At 44.9% G+C, this 20407-nt stretch overlaps 1 long non-coding RNA gene across 1 annotated transcript in view; it reads left to right on the plus strand.

Moving 5' to 3' along the window:
- Window positions 1-20114, plus strand: part of LOC134359847 (uncharacterized) — a 50688-nt gene extending 30574 nt beyond the window's left edge. Inside the window, exon 3 of the long non-coding RNA XR_010021217.1 lies at window positions 19510-20114. This is a non-coding gene — a long non-coding RNA (uncharacterized LOC134359847). The remainder of the gene's footprint in view (window positions 1-19509) is intronic.
- The last annotated feature ends 293 nt before the right edge of the window (window positions 20115-20407 follow it).

A 20407-nucleotide genomic window follows, 5' to 3' on the forward strand; every position in this document is an offset into this window, starting at 1 on the left:
CCTTGAGTGTCCGGTATCCTGCTGTCTTCCTCAGTGAAGACTGATGCAAAACATTCAGTTCCTCTGCCATCTCCTCATCTCCCATTACAATTTCTCCAGTATCATTTTCTATCGGTCCTATATCTACTCTCACCTGTCTTTTACTCTTTATATACTTGAAAAAGCTTTTAGTATCCTCTTTGATATTATTTGCTAGTTTCCTTTCATAGTTAATCTTTTCTCTCTTAATGACCTTCTTGGTTTCCTTTTGTAAGGTTTTAAAAACTTCCCAATCCTCTGTCTTCCCACTATTTTTGCTTCGTTCATTAACCTGGTGGTGTGGGAAACGATAGTTGCAGGGTAATAACTGTTCATGAACCTGGTGGTGTGGGACTGATGGTTGTAGGGAAATAGCTGTTTCTGAACCTGGTGCTGTGGAACTTGACAGTTCATGGGTAATAACAGTTCCTGAACATTGTGGTGTGCGACCTGATGGTTGTAGGGTAATAACTGTTCCTGAAACTGGTGGTGTTGGACCTGGTGGTTGTAGGGATATAACTGTTCCTGAACCAGTTGGTGTGGGACCTAATAGTTGAGGGGTAATAACTGTTCCTGAACCTGGTGGTGTGGGAAATGATGGTTGTAGGGTAATAACTGTTGCTGACCCTGGTTGTGTGGGACCTGATGGTTGTAGGGTAATAACTGTTCCTGAACCAGGTGGTGTGGGACCTGATAGTTGACTGGTAATAACTGTTCCTCAACAGGGCGGTTTGGGAAATGATGGTTGTAGGTCAATAACTGTTCCATAACTTCGTGCTGTGGGACTTGACGGTTCAGTGGTATTAACTATTCCTGAACCTGGTGGAGTGAGACCCAATGGTTGAGAGATAATAACTGTTCCTGAACCTGGTGGTGTGGGAAATGATAGTTGTAGGGTAATAACTGTTCCTTAACCTAGTGGAGTGGGACTGATTGTTGACGGATAATGACTGTTCCTGAACCTGGTGGTGTGGGACTGATGGTTGTAGGGAAATAGCTGATTCTGAACCTGGTGCAGTCGGACTTGACAGTTGATGGGTATTAACAGTCCCTGATCCTGGTGGTGTGCGACCTGATGGCTGTAGGGTAATAACTGTTCCTGAACCTGGTGGTGTTGGACATGGTGGTTGTAGGGTAATAACTGTTCCTGAACAAGGTGCTGTGGGACCTAATAGTTGAGGGGTAATAACTGTTCCTGAACAAGGTGGTGTGGGAACTGATGGTTGTAGTGTAGTAACTGCTCCAGAACCTGGTGCTGTGGGACGTGATGGTTAAATGGTAATAACTTTTCCTGAACCTGGTGGTGTGGGACCTGATGGTTGTGCGGTAATAACTCTACATGAATCTGGTAGTGCGAGACCTCATATCTGAGGGGTAATAACTGTTCCTGAACCTGCTAGTGAGGGAAATAATGGTTGTACGTTCGTACCTTTTCATGAACCTGGTGGTGTGGGACCTGATGGTTGAGGGTTAAAAACTTTATCTGAACCTGTTGGTGTGGGACCTGATGGTTGTAGGGTAATAACTGTTCCTGAACCTGGTGCTGTGTGACTTGACGGTTGAGGGGTAATAACTGTTCCTGAACCTGGTTCTGTGGGACCTGACGGTTGAGGGTTAATAGCTGTTCCTGAATCTGGTGGTGTGGGAAATGATAGTTGCAGGATAATAACTGTTGCTCAACCTGGTGCTGTTGGACCTGGTGGTTGCAGGGTAATAACTGTTCCTGAACCAGGTGGTGTGGGACCTAACAGTTGATGGGTATTAACAGTTTCTGAACCTGGTGGGGTGGTACCTGATGGTTGAGGGGTAACAACTTTTCCTGAACCTGGTCTTGTGAGACCTGATGGTTGTAGGGTAATAACTGTTCCAGAACCTGGTGGTGTAGGACCAGATGGTTGTGGGGTAATAACTGTTCCTGACCCTGATTGTGTGGGTCCTGATGGTTGTAGGGTAATAACTGTTCCTGAACCAGGTGGTGTGGAACCTAATAGTTGATGGGTATTAACTGTTCCTGAAACTGGTGGTGTGAGACCTGGTGGTTCAGAGATAATAACTGTTCCTGAACCTGGTGGTGTGAGAAATGATAGTTGTCGGGTAATAACTGTTCCTGAACCTGGTGGTATGCAACCTGATAGCTGAGGGGTAATAACTGTTCGTGAACCTGATGGCGTGGGACCTGATGTTTGTAGGGAAGTAGCTGTTTCTGAACCTCGTGATGTGGGAAATGATGGTTCTAGGGTAATAACTGTTCCTGAACCTGGTGGTGTGGGAAATGCTGGTTGTAGGTTAATAAATTTTCATGAACTTGGTGGTGTGGAACCTGATAGTTGTTGGGTAATAACTGTTCCTGAACATGGTGGTGTGGAACCTGATTGTTGTAGGGTAATAACTGTTTCTGAAACAGGTGGTTTGGGACCTGATAGCTGAGGGTTAACAACTGTTCCTGAACCTGGTGGTGTTGGAAATGATGGTTGTAGTGTAATAACTGTTCATATTCTTGGTGGTGTGGGACTGATGGTTGTAGGAAAATAGCTGTTTTTGAACCTGGTGCTGTGGGACTTGATCCTTGATAGGTAATAACAGTTCCTGAACCTGGTGGTGTGCGACCTGATGGTTGTAGGGTAATAACTGTTCCTGTACCATGTGGTGTGGGACCTAACAGTTATGGGGTAATAACTGTTCTTGAACCTGCTAGTGTGGGAAACGATGGTTGTAGTGTAGTAACTGTTCATGTACCTGGTGGTGTGGGACCTGATGTTTGTAGGGAAATAGCTGTTTCTGAACCTGGCGATGTGGGAAATGAAGATTGTAATGTAATAGCTGTTACTGAAGCTGTAAGTGTGGGACCTGTTGGTTGTGGAGTAATAACTGTTCCTGAACCTGGTGGTGTGGGACCTGATGGTTGTAGGGGAATAACTGTTCCTGACCCTGGTTTTGTTGGATCTGATGGTTGTAGGGTAATAACTGTTCCTGAACCATTTGGTGTGGGACCTGATAGTTGAGAGGTAATAACTGTTCCTGAAAAGGCTGGTTTGGGAAATGATAGTTGTAGGTCAATAACTGTTCCTGAACCTTGTGCTGTGGGACTTGAGCGTTCAGTGGTAATAAATGTTCCTGACCCAGGTGGTGTGAAACCTGATGGTTGAGGGATATTAACTGTTCCTGAACTTCTTGGTGTGGGACTTGATGGTTGCTGGGTAACAACAGTTCCTGAACCTGGTGGTGTGAGAAATGATAGTTGTAGTGTAATAACTGTTCCTGAACCTGGTGGTGTGGGACCTGATGCTTGTAGGGTAATAACTGTTCCTGAACCTTGTGATGTGGGATCTGATGGTTGAGGGGTAATAGCTGTTCCTGAATCTGGTGGTGTGGGAAATGATAGTTGCAGGATAATAACTGTTGCTCAACCTGGTGCTGTTGGACCTGGTGGTTGCAGGGTAATAACTGTTCCTGAACCAGGTGGTGTGGGACCTAACAGTTGATGGGTATTAACAGTTCCTGAACCTGGTGGTGTGGTACCTGATGGTTGAGGGGTAACAAATTTTCCTGAACCTGGTCTTGTGAGACATGATGGTTGTAGGGTAATAACTGTTCCAGAACCTGGTGGTGTAGGACCAGATGGTTGTGGGGTAATAACTGTTCCTGACCCTGATTGTGTGGGTCCTGATGGTTGTAGGGTAATAACTGTTCCTGAACCAGGTGGTGTGGAACCTAATAGTTGATGGGTATTAACTGTTCCTGAAACTGGTGGTGTGAGACCTGGTGGTTCAGAGATAATAACTGTTCCTGACCCAGTTGGTGTGGGAAATGATGGTTGTCGGGTAATAACTGTTCCTGAACCTGGTGGTGTGCGACCTGATAGCTGAGGGGTAATAACTGTTCCTGAACCTGATGGTGTGGGACCTGATGTTTGTATGGAAGTAGCTGTTTCTGAACCTCGTGATGTGGAAAATGATGGTTCTAGGGTAATAACTGTTCCTGAACCTGGTGGTGTGGGACTGATGTTTGTAGGTTAATAACTGTTCCTGAATCTGGTGGTGTGGGACCTGATGGTTGAGAGGTAATAACTGTTCCTGAACCTGGTAGAGTGGGAAATGATAGTTGCAGGGTTATAACTGTTCCTGAACCAGGTGGTGTGGGACCTTCTGTTTGTAGGGTAATAACTGTTCCTGAACCTTGTGCTGTGGGACTTGACGGTTGAGGCGTAATAACTGTTCCTGAACCTGGTGGTGTGAGACTTGATGCCCATGTGGTGTGGGACCTGATACTTGAGTGGTAATAACTGGTCCTCAACCGGGCGGTTTGGGAAATGATGGTTGTAGATCAATAACTGTTCCTTAACTTTGTGCTGTGGGACTTGACAGTTCAGTGGTATTAACTGTTCCTGAACCTAGTGGTGTGCGACCTAATGGTTGAGGGATAATAACTGTTCCTGAACCTGTTGGTGTGGGACTTGATGGTTGTTGGGTAATAACTGTTCCTGAACCTGGTTGTGTGAGAAATGATAGTTGTAGGGTAATAACTGTTCCTTAACCTAGTGGCTTGGGACTGATTGTTGAGGGATAATGACTGTTCATGAACCTGGTGGTGTGGGACTGATGGTTGTAGGGAAATAGCTGATTCTGAACCTGGTGCAGTCGGACTTGACAGTTGATGGGTAATAACAGTTCCTGATCCTAGTGGTGTGCGACTTGATGGCTGTAGGGTAATAACTGTTCCTGAACCTGGTGGTGTTGGACGTGGTGGTTGTAGGGTAATAACTGTTCCTGAACAAGGTGCTGTGGGAACTGATGGTTGTAGGGTAGTAACTGCTCCAGAACCTGGTGCTGTGGGACGTGATGGTTAAATGGTAATAACTCCTCCTGAACCTGGTGGTGCGGGACCTCATATTTGAGGGGTAATAACTTTTCCTGAACCTGCTAGTGAGGGAAATAATGGTTGTACGTTCGTACCTTTTCATGAACCTGGTGGTGTGGGACCTGATGGTTGTAGGGTAATAACTGTTCCTGAACCTGGTGCTGTGTGACTTGACGGTTGAGGGGTAATAACTGTTCCTGAACCTGGTTCTGTGGGACCTGATGGCTGTAGGGTAATAACTGTTCCTGAACCTTGTGATCTGGGACCTGAATGTTGAGGGGTAATAATTGTTCCTGAACCTGGTGATGTGGGCCCTAATAGTTGATGGGTAATAACTGTTCCTGAACCTGGTGGTATGGGAAATGCTGGTTGTAGGTTAATAACTTTTCATGAACTCTGAACCTTGTGCTGTGGGACTTGACGGTTCAGTGGTAATAACTGTTCCTGACCCAGGTGCTGTGAGACCTGATGGTTGAGGGATAATAACTGTTCCTGAACCTGGTGGGGTGAGAAATGATAGTTGTAGGGTAATAACTGTTCCTGAATCTAGTGGAGTGGGACTGATAGTTGAGGGGTTATACCTGTTCCTGAACCTGGTGGTGTGGGACCTGATGGTTGTAGGGTAGTAACTTCCCCAGAACCTGGTGCTGTGGGACGTGATGGTAATAACTTTTCCTCAACCTGGTGGTGTGGAACCTGATGGTTGTACGGTAATAACTGTACATGAACCTGATGGTGCGGGACCTCATATTTGAGGGATAATAACTGTTCCTGAACCTGGTGATGTGGGACCTGATGGTTGTAGGGTAAAAACTGTTCCTGAACCTGGTGATGTGGGACCTGAAGGTTGAGGGGTAATAACTGTTCCTGAAGCTGGTGATGTGGGATCTGATGGCTGAGGGGTAATAACTGTTCCTGAACCTGGTGGTGTGGGACCTGATGGTTGTAGGATAATAACTGTTTCTGAACCTGGTGCTGTGGGACTTGACAGTTGATGGGTAATAACAGTTCCTGAACCTGGTGGCGTGCGACCTGATGGTTTTAGGGTAATAACTGTTCCTGAACCCGGTGGTGTGAGAAATGATAGTTGTAGGGTAATAACTGTTCCTGAATCTAGTGGAGTGGGACTGATAGTTGAGGGGTTATACCTGTTCCTGAACCTGGTGGTGTGGGACCTGATGGTTGTAGGGTAGTAACTTGCCCAGAACCTGGTGCTGTGGGACGTGATGGCTAAATGGTAATAACTTTTCCTCAACCTGGTGGTGTGGAACCTGATGGCTGTACGGTAATAACTGTACATTAACCTGATGGTGCGGGACCTCATATTTGAGGGGTAATAACTGTTCCTGAACCTGCTAGTGTGGGAAATGATGGTTGTACGTTCATAAATTTTCATGAACCTGGTGGTGTGGGTCCTGATGGTTGTACGGTAATAACTGTTCCTGAACCTTGTGCTGTGGGAAATATTGGTTGTAGGGTAATTACCGTTCCTGAAACTGTTGGTGTGGGACGTGATGGTTGTAGGGTAATAACTGTTCTTGAACCAGGTGGTGTGGGACCTAATAGTTGAAGGGTAATATCTGTTCCTGCACCTGGCCATGTGGGAAATGATGGTTGTAGTTTACTAACTTTTTATGAAATTGGTGGTGTAGACCTGATGGTTGTAGGGTAATAACTGTTCCAGAACCTGGTGCTGTGGGACCTGATGGTTAAATGGTAATAACTTTTCCTCAACCTGCTTGTGTGGGACCTGATGGTTAAGGGGTAATAACTTTTCATGAACCTGTTGGTGTGGAACCTGATAGTTGTAGGTTAATAACTGTTCCTGAACCTGGTTCTGTGGGACCTTTTGGTTGTAGGGTAATAACTGTATCTGAACCAGGTGGTGTGGGACCTGATAGTTGAGTGGTAATAACTGTTCCTGAACCTGGATGTGTGGGAAATGATGGTTGTAGGTTCATAACTTTTCATGAACCTGGTGGTGTGGGACCTGACGGTTGTAGGGTAATAACTGTTCCTGAACCTGGTGCTGTGGGAAATGATAGTTGCAGGGTAATAACTGTTCCTGAACCTGGTGGTGTGGAACCTGATAGTTGTAGGGTAATAACTGTTCCTGAACCTGGTTGTGTGGGACCTGACGGTTGTAGGTTAATAACTGTTCCTGAACCAGGTGGTTTGGGAACTGATAGCTGAGGGGTCATAACTGTTCCTGAACCAGGTGGTATAGGAAATGGTAGTTGTAGATTAAAAACTTTTCATGAACCTGGTGGTGTTGGGCCTGATGGTTGTAGGCTAATAACTGTTCCTGAACCTGGTGCTGTGGGACCTGATGGTTAAATGGTAATAATTTTTCCTCTACCTGCTGGTGTGGGACCTGATGGTTAAGGTGTAATAACTGTTCCTGAACCTGGTGGTGTGGAACCTGATAGTTGTAGGGTAATAACTGTATCTGAACCTGGTGGTGTGGGACTTGATAGTTGAGTGGTAATATCTGTTCCTGAACTTGGATGTGTGGGAAATGATGGTTGTAGGTTCATAACTTTTCCACAACCTGGTAGTGTGGGACCTGATGGTTGTATGGTAATAACTGTTGATGAACCTGGTGGTGCGGGACCTCATATTTGAGGGGTAATAACTGTCCATGAACTTGGTGGTGTGAGACCTGATGGTTGAGGGATAATAACTGTTCCTGAACCTGTTGGTGTGGGCCTTGATGGTTGTAGGGTAATACCTGTCCTGAACCTGGTGGTGTGTGACCTGATGGTTTTAGGGTAATAACTGTTCCTGAACCTAGTGGTGTTGGACCTGATAGTTGAGGGGTAATAACTGTTCCTGAACCTGGTGGTGTTGGAAATGATGGTTGTCGTGTAATAACTACAAGGTTTAAAAAGCAGACCACCATATACAGCGACCATCGTTGTAGCGGCCATCGTCGGAGTGGACTGAGTCAGAGTGGGACGGCTTTGTCTCAAACAGGCTTTGGCGAGAACAGGCAGAGGCCAGGGTAGGTTCCGGTAAGTTTTTTGTTCAGATTGTTTAGTGCAGTGAGAATGCCAGGCAGGATGTTGGAATGCTCCTCTTGCAGGATGTGGGAAGTCAGGGAGCCCTCCGGTGTCCCTGACAACGACACCTGCAGGAAGTGCATCCAGCTGCAGCTCCTGACAAACCGCGTTAGGGAACTGGAGCAGGAGCTGGATGACCTGCGGATCATTCAGGAGAATGAGGAGATTATAGATCGTAGCTACAGGGAGGTAGTTACGCCAAAGGAGCAGAGGACAGGAAATTGGGTCACTTTCAGGCGAGGGAAGAGGAAAGGGCAGGCAGAGCAGGGTTCCCCTGTGGCCATTCCCCTCAACAACAAGTATACTGCATTGGATACTGTAGGGGGGGATGACTTACCTGGGTCTAGCTGCAGTAGCCGGATCTCTGGCACTGAGTTTGGCTCTGCAGTGCAGAAGGGGGGGGGGGGAAGAGGAGAGCGGTAGTGATAGGGGACTCGATAGTTAGAGGTGCAGGTAGAAGGTTCTGTGGTCGTGACAGAGAATCCAGGATGGTTTGTTGCCTCCCAGGTGCTAGCGTCAAGGATATCTCTGATCGATTGCATGACATTCTGAAGTGGGAGGGTGACCAGCCAGATGTCGTGGTGCACATCGGTACCAATGACATAGCAAGGAAGAGTGAAGAGGTCCTGGACAGTGAGTACAGAGAGCTTGGTAGGAAGTTGAAAAGCAGGACCTCAAATGTGGTAATCTCAGGATTGCTACCTGTGCTAAGTGCCAGTGAGGGTAGGAATAGGATGCTCTGGAGGAGGAACAAGTGGCTGAGGAACTGGTGTAGGGGGCAGGGTTTCAGATTTCAGGATCATTGGGACCTCTTCTGGGGCAGGTGGTACCTGTACAAGAGAGACGGGTTACACTTGAACCACAGGGGGACCAATATCCTTTCAGGGAGGTTTGTTAGTGCTATTGGGGAGGCTTTAAACTAGATTTGCTGGGGGATGGGAACCAGAGTGCCAGAGCTGACAGTGTGGCTGGGGTGAAAATAAATGATATTGAAAGTTTAAGCAAATCCGCTGATAGAAAGGTTGTGAGTGGTGGTAAAAATCTTCTGAGGTGTATATATTTCAATGCTAGGAGTATTGCGGGGAAGGAGGATGAGTTGAGGGCATGGATTGACACGTGGAATTATGATGTTGTAGCAATTAGTGAAACTTGGCTACAGGAGGGGCAGGACTGGCAGCTTAATATTCCAGGGTTCCGATGTTTCAGATATGATCGAGGCAGAGGAATGAAAGGTGGGGGAATAGCATTGCTTGTTAGGGAAAATATTACAGCAGTGCTCAGGCAGGACAGATTAGAGGGCTTGTCTACTGAGTCCTTATGGGTGGAGCTGAGAAACAGGAAAGGTATGGCCACATTAGTGGGATTGTATTACAGACCACCAAATAGTCAACGAGACTTGGAAGAGCAAATCTGCAGAGAGATAGCAGGCAACTGCAGGAAACATAAAGTTGTGGTGGTAGGGGATTTTAATTTTCCATACATTGATTGGGACTCCTATGCTGTTAGGGGTCTAGATGGTTTAGAGTTTGTAAAATGAGTTCAGGCAAGTTTTCTAAATCAGTATATAGAGGGACCGACTAGAGGGGATGCTATATTGGATCTCCTGTTAGGAAACGAATTAGGGCAAGTGACAGAAGTCTGTGTAGGGGAGCATTTTGGTTCCAGTGATCATAACACCATTAGTTTCAATTTGTCATGGACAAGGATAGATCTGGTCCTAGGGTTGAAGTTCTGCACTGGAAGAAGGCCAAATTTGAAGAAATGAGAAAGGATCTAAAAAGCGTGGATTGGGACAAGTTGTTCTCTGGCAAAGATGTGACTGGTAGGTGGGAAGCCTTCAAAGGGGAAATTTTGAGGGTGCAGAGTTTGAATGTTCCTGTAAGGATTAAAAGCAAATTGAATAGGAATAAGGAACCTTGGTTCTCAAGGGATATTGCAACTCTGATAAAGAAGAAGAGGGAGTTGTATGAAATGTATAGGAAACAGGGGGTAAATCAGGTGCTTGAGGAGTATAAGAAGTGCAAGAAAATACTTAAGAAAGAAATCAGGAGGGCAAAAAGAAGACATGAGGTTGCCTTGGCAGTCAAAGTGAAGGATAATCCAAAGAGCTTTTACAAGTATATTAAGAGCAAAAGGATTGTAAGGGATAAAATTGGTCCTCTTGAAGATCAGAGTGGTCGGCTTTATGCGGAACCAAAGGAAATGGGGGAGATCATAAATAGGTTTTTTGCATCTGTATTTACTAAGGAAGCTGGCATGAAATCTATGGAATTGAGGGAATCAAGTAGTGAGACCATGGAAACTGTACAGATTGAAAAGGAGGAGGTGCTTGCTGTCTTGAGGAAAATTAAAGTGGATAAATCCCTGGGACCTGACAGAGTGTTCCCTCGGACCTTGAAGGAGACTAGTGTTGAAATTGCGGGGGCCCTGGAAGAAATATTTAAAATGTCGCTGTCTACAGGTGAAGTGCCGGAGGATTGGAGAGTGGCTCATGTTGTTCCGTTGTTTAAAAAAGGATCGAAAAGTAATCTGGGAAATTATAGGCCGGTGAGTTTAACGTCAGTAGTAGGTAAGTTATTGGAGGGAGTACTAAGAGACAGAATCTACAAGCATTTGGATAGACAGGGACTTACTAGGGAGAGTCAACATGGCTTTGTGAGTGGTAGGTCATGTTTGACCAATCTGTTGGAGTTTTTCGAGGAGGTTATCAGGAAAGTGGATAAAGGGAAGGCAGTGGATATTGTCTACATGGACTTCAGTAAGGCCTTTGACAAGGTCCCGCATGGGAGGTTAGTTAGGAAAATTCAGTCGCTAGGTATACATGGAGAGGTGGTAAATTGGATTAGACATTGGCTCGATGGAAGAAGCCAGAGAGTGGCGGTAGAGAATTGCTTCTCTGAGTGGAGGCCTGTGACTAGTGGTGTACCACAGGGATCAGTGCTGGGTCCATTGTTATTTGTCATCTATATCAATGATCTGGATGATAATGTGGTAAATTGGATCAGCAAGTTTGCTGATGATACAAAGATTGGAGGTGTAGTAGACAGTGAGGAAGGTTTTCAGAGCCTGCAGAGGGACTTGGACCAGCTGGAAAAATGGGCTGAAAAATGGCAGATGGAGTTTAATACTGACAAGTGTGAGGTATTGCACGTTGGAAGGGCAAACCAACGTAGAACATACAGGGTTAATGGTAAAGCACGATAATCCTAGTGCCGAAGAAGAGCACGGTGGCATGCTTGAATGTCTATCGACCTGTGGCTCTGACATCAATTGCTATGAAGTGCTTCGAGAGATTGGTTATGGCACACATCAACCACAGCCTACCGGTCAACCTCGACACTTTGCAATTCGCCTACCAGAGCAACAGGTCAACAGCAGATGCCATCTCTCTGGCCCTACATTCCTCCTTAGAGCACCTGGAGAATAAAGACGCATATATAAGGCTCCTTTTCATTGACTACAGCTCTGCCTTTAAAACCATCATTCCAAATAAACTGATTCCTAAGCTCCGGAACCTGGGCCTTAGCACTCAGATCTGCAGCTGGATCTTCAACTTCCTCACAGACAGGACCCAGGCTGTAAAAAGTAGGTGGCAAGCTCTCCTCTACAATCACTCTGTGCATCAGTGCCCCACAAGGCTGTGTACTCAGCCTCCTGCTGTATTCACCGTACATCCATGATTGTGTAGCCAAGTTTCCATCAAACTCAATATATAGGTTTGCTGATGACACAACAATTGTAGGCCGTATCTCAGGTAATGATGTGTTTGAATACAGAGGAAATTAAGAACCTGGTGCCATGGTGCGAAGACAATAACTTATCCCTCAATGTCAGCAAGACGAAGGAACTTGTTGTTGACTTCAGAAGGAGTAACGAACCGCACGACCCAATTTACATCGATGGTGCACAAGTGGAACAGGTCAAGAGCTTTAAGTTCCTCGGGGTCAATATCACAAATGACCTGACTTGGTCCAACCAAGCAGAGTTCACTGCCAAGAAAGCCCACCAGCACCTTTACTTCCTGAGAAAACTAAAGAAATTTGGCCTGCCCCCTAAAACCCCCACTAATTTTTATAGATGCACCGTGGAAAGCATTCTTCTAGGGTGCATCACAACCTGGTATGGAAGTTGTCCTGTCCAAGACCGAAAGAAGCTGCAGAAGATCGTGAACACGGCGCAGCACATCACACAAACCAATCTTCCGTCCATGGACTCACTTTACACCGCACGCTGTTGGAGCAGTGCTGCCAGGATAATCAAGGACACGACCCACCCAGCCAACACACTTTTCGTCGCTCTTCCCTCCGGGAGAAGGCTCAGGAGCTTGAAGACTCGTACGGCCAGATTTGGGAACAGCTTCTTTCCAACTGTGATAAGACTGCTGAACAGATCCTGACCCGGATCTGGGCTGTACCCTCCAAATATCTGGACCTGCATCTCAGTTTTTTTGCTCTACCTTACTTTCCATTTTTCTATTTTCTATTTATGATTTATAATTTAAATTTTTAATATTTAATATTTGTAATCCAGGGAGTGGGAAGTGCAGAATCAAATATCACTGTGATGATTGCACGTTCTAGTATCAATTGTTTGGCGACAATAAAGTATAAAGTAATTGTTATACGGTTATATGGCAGGGGTAGTACGGCGGGGGTGGTACGGCAAAGGTGGAGTGGTGTAGGTGATGTACTGTAGGTGGTATGGTATACTGGAGGTGGTACGGCGGAGGTGCTATGGTGTGACATTCATGACAGAGCTGGTGCTTCTCTGCAGTGTTCGCTCGGTAGAAGATAAGCTGTATTGTGTTCGACTGCAGACTGCTGCAACGTTCATGGACTCAGGGACTTGGGCTACATTTGCTGTGTGTTACTATATTTTACTTGTGCTCTGTGTACCTTGTGCTGTTGGCACTGTGTTGTGCACCTTTGCCCCGGAGTAACATTGTTTGGTTTGGCTGTATCCATGGGTAATCATGTACAGTTGAATGACAATTAAATGAGCTTGAACTTAAGGGCAAAACCCTTAACAATGTTGATGAGCAGAGGTCCAAGTTCATAGCTCCCTGAAAGTGGCTACTCGGCTTGATAGGATAGTAAGAACACAAACGGCATGCTTGCCTTCATTAGTCGAGGCACTGAGTTGAAAAGTCGGGAAGTAATGTTACAGCTTTATAAAACTACAATATTTATTTGGATGCCATGATAACGTAGTGCTTAGCATGACCCTATTACAGCTCGAGGCATCAGAGTTCTCAATCCCAATGTCCTCTATAAGGAGTCTCTGTACGTCCTCCCTGTGGAATGCTTGGGTCCTCCGGTTTAAACCCACAAGTCACTGTTACTCTAAATAAATAAAATAAACCTGAGTTGGGCCACATCTGGAGTATTGCGTACAGTTCTGGTCGCTTCTCTATAGGCTGGGAAAGGATGTCAAGGCTTTGGTGAGTGCTCAGAAGAGGTTTGCCAAGATTAAAGGGCATATGCTATACTGAGGGGCTGGACAATCTTGGGCTGTTTTCTCTGGAGCAGTGGAGACTGGGGAGAGATCTGATCGAGGTTTATAAGATTATGGGAGGCCCAGCTAGAGTAGACAGGAAATATCTTTTTCCCAGGGTTGAAATGTCTAATACCTGCATCTAAGGTGAGAGGGGTAATTTCAAATGAGATGTGAGGGGAAATTATTTTAATCAGAGTGGTGGGTGCCTGGGGTGGTGGTAGAGGCAGATACATTAGGAACTTTTAAGAGGTTTATAAAGGCACACGAATGTGAGGAACATGTAAGGATGTATGGGCAGAAGGGTTTTGCTTGGTTGGCCATTTGATTACTTGTTTAATTGTTTCTGTTGTGTCTGTGCACAAATACATACCAATTAAATAAAAGCACGCACGTGGGAGATGGCTTTAACTAGTGTATTCACATTGCAGAGAGAGAGCAAGAAAGAGAAAACAATGTGTAAATGTAGACAACAGCCCATGTCTAAACAATAGATCAATACATGGTGCTGGGAGGGTGGTGGGTCACTGCTCTAAAAGAAATAGATCCATACATTACACCTCCTCCCCCTTTAGATTAATGTAACATAAAACTATATATGTACAAAACACTCAATCTCCCTCTCATAAACCCATATTCCGAATAAGCATGCTTTCACAATAACAGTCCATAACTAACTCCACAGTTCTAAAGATTCAGTCTTTTGGGGACTCTGTTTCTTTCAGGATAGTGCCTTTTGACCTGTGGAATGGTATCAGATTTCGTAGGTGTCTTGTCTAAGATAACGTTCTCTTTTGCCAGTGGCACGTTGCTGTCAGTGACATGATCATCACTGAGAGATAAGTTCGGTGACTGTAATGTGTCCATCTTGTTGGATGCAGTCAGCTCAGGTGTGTCCTTCCTTTGAGCATCCGATATCTGGTCCACATGACATCTCCATGTCTGATCTCCAACATCCACTGTGTATATCAGTGGTCCAGTTCTTGTAGTTATCCTACCGGGTGTCCACTTGTCTTCTTGGTAATCACGCGCTAGGACTTCCTGTCTAATCTCGAAGCTCCTTGTTGTTTCACTTGGCAACTGGCTGAACTGTTTATTCTGTACCCCCCTCCATAGATCTGGTTTCAGGAGGTCTATGCAAGACTTCAGATTCCTGTTCATGAAAAACATTGCAGTTTGATTTGTCGTCGCATGAACCGAGTTCCAATAGATGTCCACCCTGTGCTGTAGAGAAATGTCCTCCTTGTCCATTGCTTTAATGGACTTCTTGAAGGTTTAGATAAACCTTCCAGCTAACACATTTATTGCTGGGTGAGGAGGAGGTGACTTGAAATGTCTGATGCCATTTTTCTTCATGAACAGTCTGACGCGTATTGTAGTCCGTTGTTACTCACAATTTGTTCTGGTAAAACGTTTCTGGTGAAGTTAATCCTCAGAGTGGAGATAGTTTTTGCTGAGGTGGTTAACTTCATTGGTATAACCTCCAGTCACTTCGAATGAGCATCCACAGCAATTAGAAACATGGAGTCCATGAATGGCCCAACAAAATCAATATGTACTCTTTGTCATGGTGATGACAGCCACTCCCATGGGCGTAAAGGTGCCTGTGGGGTTGCATTTTGAACTTTTTGGCATCCCAGATAGCTTTTGGCCAACTCTTCGATCAGTTTATCTATTTCTGGCCACCAGACGTTGCTCCGGGCGAGACTCTTCATCTTGATTGTACCCAGGTATCCTTCATGCAGATTCTCTAACACTCTGGTGTGCAGGTTAGAAGGACCACAAGAGATCCACACATCACCATTCTTTGACATACAGACAGTTGGTCTCATCTCACTGAGAACTCTGGAAACACAGGGTTGCCATGAGCTGGCCATCCTTGCATGGTGATTTCATAGACTTCTGATAATGTCGAGTCATTCCTTGTTTCTCTTTATATTTCAGAATTTGTTACCAGCAGCTGGTCCACCAATGCTGTGTGAAACGTTTCTGCTGGGTCACAGTATGAAGTCTTTTCTTCTTCATTTGCCAATACTGAAAGACATGACAAGCCATCAGCATTGCTGTGTTGTTTGGTGCCTTTGAACTCCATGTCATAAGCGTGGGCTCCTAGGAATAGTGCCCAACGTTGTAACTGGGTAGCAGACATCACTGAAATTCCCTTTCTGAGTTTGAAAATGGACACAAAGGGCTGGTGATCTGTCACTAGCCTAACTGTCTGTAGAGGTAGTGGTGGAATTTCTTTATTCCCCATACCAGACTCAGTTGGTCTGTGCATAGTTGCATTCTGTGATCTTGAAGCAAATGCAATAGGACATTCAGATCACACACCAGTCTGATGGGCAGTGATGGGTCGTAATGGGTGAGCAGTTCATTGGATGTTATTCATCTCTTTGTTTCCTTGAAAGCTCTTTCACATCTTTCTGACCATTCCCACTTTGCTCCTGTCTGTAACAGTGCGTTCAATGGATGCAGCACTGTCCCAATGTTTGGGAGAAACTCATGGTAGTAGTTTTCAAGCCCCAAGTATGACCTGAGTTATGACACTTTATCAGGATTGGGTGCCTGTAGCAATGCTTCAATCTTCTCTTGTGACTTACATAAGCCCTGCTTGTCAATGACATGTCCACAGTATGAGATTACATTTTTGAAAAACTCACAGTTCTCTCTCTTTTGCACGCAGGCCATAGTCACTCAGTCTGGTAAGCACTTTACCAAGGCTCTGGAGGTGCTCTTCATCATTTTTGCCAGTCACAGTGATGTCATCAAGGTAACATTGTGTTTCTGGGATAGCTTGGGGCCCTTTGTCCATTGCTCTTTGATAAATTGCTAGAGCTGATGTGACGCCAAAGACAAGATGATTGTCCCTTGTGTGAGTGTTGAATGTGAGGAACTTCCTGCTTGACTCCTCAATTCCATTTTCAAATAGGCTTGTGACAAGTCAATCTTTGAAGATATCTCCCCCCCTGCCAAAGATGCAAAAATGCCTTCTATTTGTGGGAAGGGATACTGCACAGTATGCAGCACTTCATCCAGTTCAATTCTGGCCTTCGTGCCTTTGAGTTTACCAGTCACCTTCTTATCATCAGCTGTGCCAGTGTCTGCTTAGTGCTGCCATTTGGGCTGCTGTTACTTGTTGATGTCACACTGAGTGCTTTGATTGAGTGCCAGTTGAGTTGGATTTTTCTCGACCATTCACATCTGCAAAGTGCCAGCCCTCCACTTTTCAATACATAAAGCTCTAATTGTTCTGTTTGGCCTCCATACATCACATTTACTTTCAGTTTTCCTTTGGGAGACACTTAAAAATTGTGTAATTGCGTTCTGTGGTCTGAGGTCTTCTCTAATGGTATCTTAGAAAACAGTCTGTTGTAGTCAGCCTCTGGAATTATAGACAAAGCTGGCCCTGTATCCAGCTCCATTTCAGTTTTACATTAGACACATCTATCGTTATCCAGATGGTTTTGTCATCTGCTTCAGTTATACTATACAGTGCTAGGCATAGCAGTTCAACTTTGTCAGACTCTATGTTGTCTGTTTCTGTTTTACATTCGGTAACTTTTACTTATTTGAGACTTTTCACTCAGTTGTGCTTTTTGTCTGCCTTGCACACTCTCTCTATGTGACCTTGTCTATGACACTTTCTGAAGACTTTTTCTCTGAGCAAACAGTCATTTGTATCATGGGAGGATTTGCTACATCAATAACATTTTTGGATTTTTGCACTATTCAGGGACATTTTGTACATTTTCTAACTTCGTTTCTGCAGTTCTGCTGCATCCTTTGCTTCGGTCTCTATTATTGCAATGGTCAATGCTCGTGCTAAGGTTAGGCCTCTTTCTGCCAGTAGTCTTGCTTGAGTGCTTTGACTATGCATGCCACATACAAGCCTGTCCCTTAATGCATCAGAAAGGCCATCTCTAAAGTCACAGCACTGGGACAGTTTGCACAGTTCTGCAATATATTCAGAAATGTTTCCATGCTTTGACTAGTTCCTTCTGTAAAATCTAAATCTCTCAGCTATTACCAGCAGTTTAGGGCTCAAGTGATTTTGTAAAATTGTAACAATTTTGTCAAACGATTTGCTTGTTGGCTTTGCAGGGGTTACCAGGTTGCATAAGAGACTGTATGTTCTTGGGCCCATTAAGCTAAGGAGTGTTGGGGCTTTCTTTTGCTTCTCCACATTGTTTACATTACAATAGACCTCCAACCTCTCGATGTATGACTCCCAGTCTTCATTAGCGCTATCAAATTCATCAACTTTCCTGGCTGAAGCCATCACCATGTTATTTTCACTTTAAATTCAACACATCTCTCACTGTTACTGTGCACTGTACTTGTGCCTTGTCAGTGTCCATGACAGCCTTCTCTGTATTGTTTATCTCTTGCAGTAACTGTCATTGCAGTTTGTGATGTTTTCTGACATTCAGGTTTATACTCGCCACCAATTTGTTGTGTCTGTGCCACAACTATATAGTTAGGCATCCGTTAGTCTCGTGAGACCATGGATTTGCGCCTTGGAAGGTCTCCAGGGCGCAGGCCTGGGCAAGGTTGTATGGAAGACCGGCAGTTGCCCATGCTGCAAGTCTCCCCTCTCTACGCCACCAATGTTGTCCAAGGGAAGGGCACTAGGGTCGATACAGCTTGGCACCAGTGTCATCACAGGGCAATGTGTGGTTAAGTGCCTTGCTCAAGGACACAACATGCTGCCTTAGCCAAGGCTCGAACTAGCGACCTTCAGATCACTAGACTGACGCCTTAACCGCTTGGCCATGTGCCAACACACATATCAATTATACAACCACATACAACTACATATCAATTAAATAAAAGCACGTGCGCGGGAGACAGCTTTAACTGGTTACATCGAGAGAGAGAGAGAGACGGCTTTAACACGTTACATTGAGAGAGAGAGAGAGAGAGAAAACAATGTGCATGCACAGACAACAGATCAATACGTAGTGCTAAGGGAAGGGATCATTGCTCCAAAAGAAATAGATCCATACAATCCAGGTTTTGGGATGAAGGGCCTGTCCCTGTGCTGTACTATGTTCTATGTTCTAAAAAGAGAGCAAAATCAGTGAGGCAGTGTTCATGGGTTCATGGACCGTTCAGAAACCTGATGGTGAAGGAGTAGAAGCTGTTTCTAAAATGTTGAGCGTCTGTACCTGAGAAGAGGCCGTGTCCTGGATGGTAAGGGTCTTTGATGATGGATGCCGCCTTCCTGAGAAGCCTCCTTTTTAAGATGTCCTCAGCACTGGAGAGGGTTGTGCCCTTCCCACCATCGTTATCGAGTGCCTTCATTAAAGCCCCCCATGCAGTTTACAAATGGTGTGTTGCAGTCTGGGAATAGTTTCTGATAAAGCTGTCATGGAGAACTTTACACAGGAAAGCTGTTTGATAAATGCAAGTCAATGCAGAATGTTTGATGGATACAGTCTGCTGCTTATCTAATCCTGCATGTTTAGAATTCAAAACGAAAACAACTTTTCGTGTCACCTCTCTACCGTCAGATCTGAGAATAACATAAGCTTTAAAGCTGCTTAACGAGAATTTCGGGGCTTTGTCTGTTTCCTAGTCCCAGGGATGATTTTTTCAGACCCACAAAGGCACGAATATATTTTTGTGTGATTTATATTCACTGTAAGCATCGCAAGGCAATGAGCAAATGCAATAGATCAAAATGCTTTTGCATGTTTCCATTTTGAAGGTTGTCAAGTTTCTGGTATTAATATTAACGATGTAAGGAATTCATTTCCTGAGCTGCCTGCAGAATGGGGCATAATTAATGTTCCAGGTAAGACAAGCACTTGATCACATGGGTGTTTGGATTTCTGAAACTCCTGTCAGTTTAAGATGATGCAGCAAATTTCCAAACCCTCCACTCCATTCAGAGAGAGAGTTGCTCTTGGCTATGGCAGGGACCCGTTCACGACCCTCAGTCTGGTTAGTCCACAGTGAAGCTGCTCAGGGATTTCACCTTTTCAGATGCGTTGTCAAAGTCAAAGTAAATTTATGTTCAAAGTACATATGTAACTATGTATCACCTTGGGATTCATTTTCTTGTCGGTATTTACAGGAAAATAAAGCAACACAAAAGAATTTATGAAAAACTACACAGAAGCAGACTGGCAAAGAACCAAAGTGCAAATGAAGACAAATTGAGAATGAGTCCATTGGTTCAGTGTTGAGATGAGTGAAGTTATTCACGCTGGTTCAGGTGCCTGATGATTGTAATGTAACAGCTGTTCCTGAGCCTGGATCTAATGCCCGATGGTAGCAGTGAGAAGAGAGCATGGCTTGGATGGTGGGGAGTCCTTGATGATGAATGCTCCTTTCTTGTGGCAGCACTCCTTGTGAATGTGTTCAATGCAGGGGAGAGCTTTGCCTATGATGTATCCATCACTCTCCAAAGACTTTTCCATTCCTGGGCATTGGTGCTTCCATCCAAGGCCGTGGTACTACAACCACTTCCCAATGCGCTTCTGTGGAAGTTTGTTAAAGTTTTAGATGGCATGCTGAATCCAGGCAAATGATAAGTGAACAACAGGAATTCTGCAGATGCTGGAAATTTAAGCAACACACATCAAAGTTGCTGGTGAACGCAGCAGGCCAGGCAGCATCTCTAAGAAGAGGTACAGTCGACGTTTCAGGCCGAGACCCTTCGTCAGGACTTGTGTGATATGAAATCTATGTTTTGCAACAGCGGCTCAGTGCAAAAACATAAAATTACAGTTAATTACAAAAATAATTAATTATTGCAAAATAAAGAATAATAAGGCTCACAAATAGAGAAAGCTTGGAGACAGTGTGTGAGGGAGGATAAGCAGGTGATAGAGAAGGGACACCCTCAGACCGGTGGTTTGAGATGTGTCTATTTTAATGCAAGGAGTATTGTGAACAAAGTAGATGAACTTAGAACTTGGATCAGTACTTGCAGCTATGGTGTGGTGGCCATTACAGAGACTTGGATGGCT

The sequence above is a fragment of the Mobula hypostoma genome, chromosome 2 (assembly GCF_963921235.1).
Source record: "Mobula hypostoma chromosome 2, sMobHyp1.1, whole genome shotgun sequence".
NCBI classification, from domain to species: Eukaryota; Metazoa; Chordata; class Chondrichthyes; order Myliobatiformes; family Myliobatidae; genus Mobula; species Mobula hypostoma.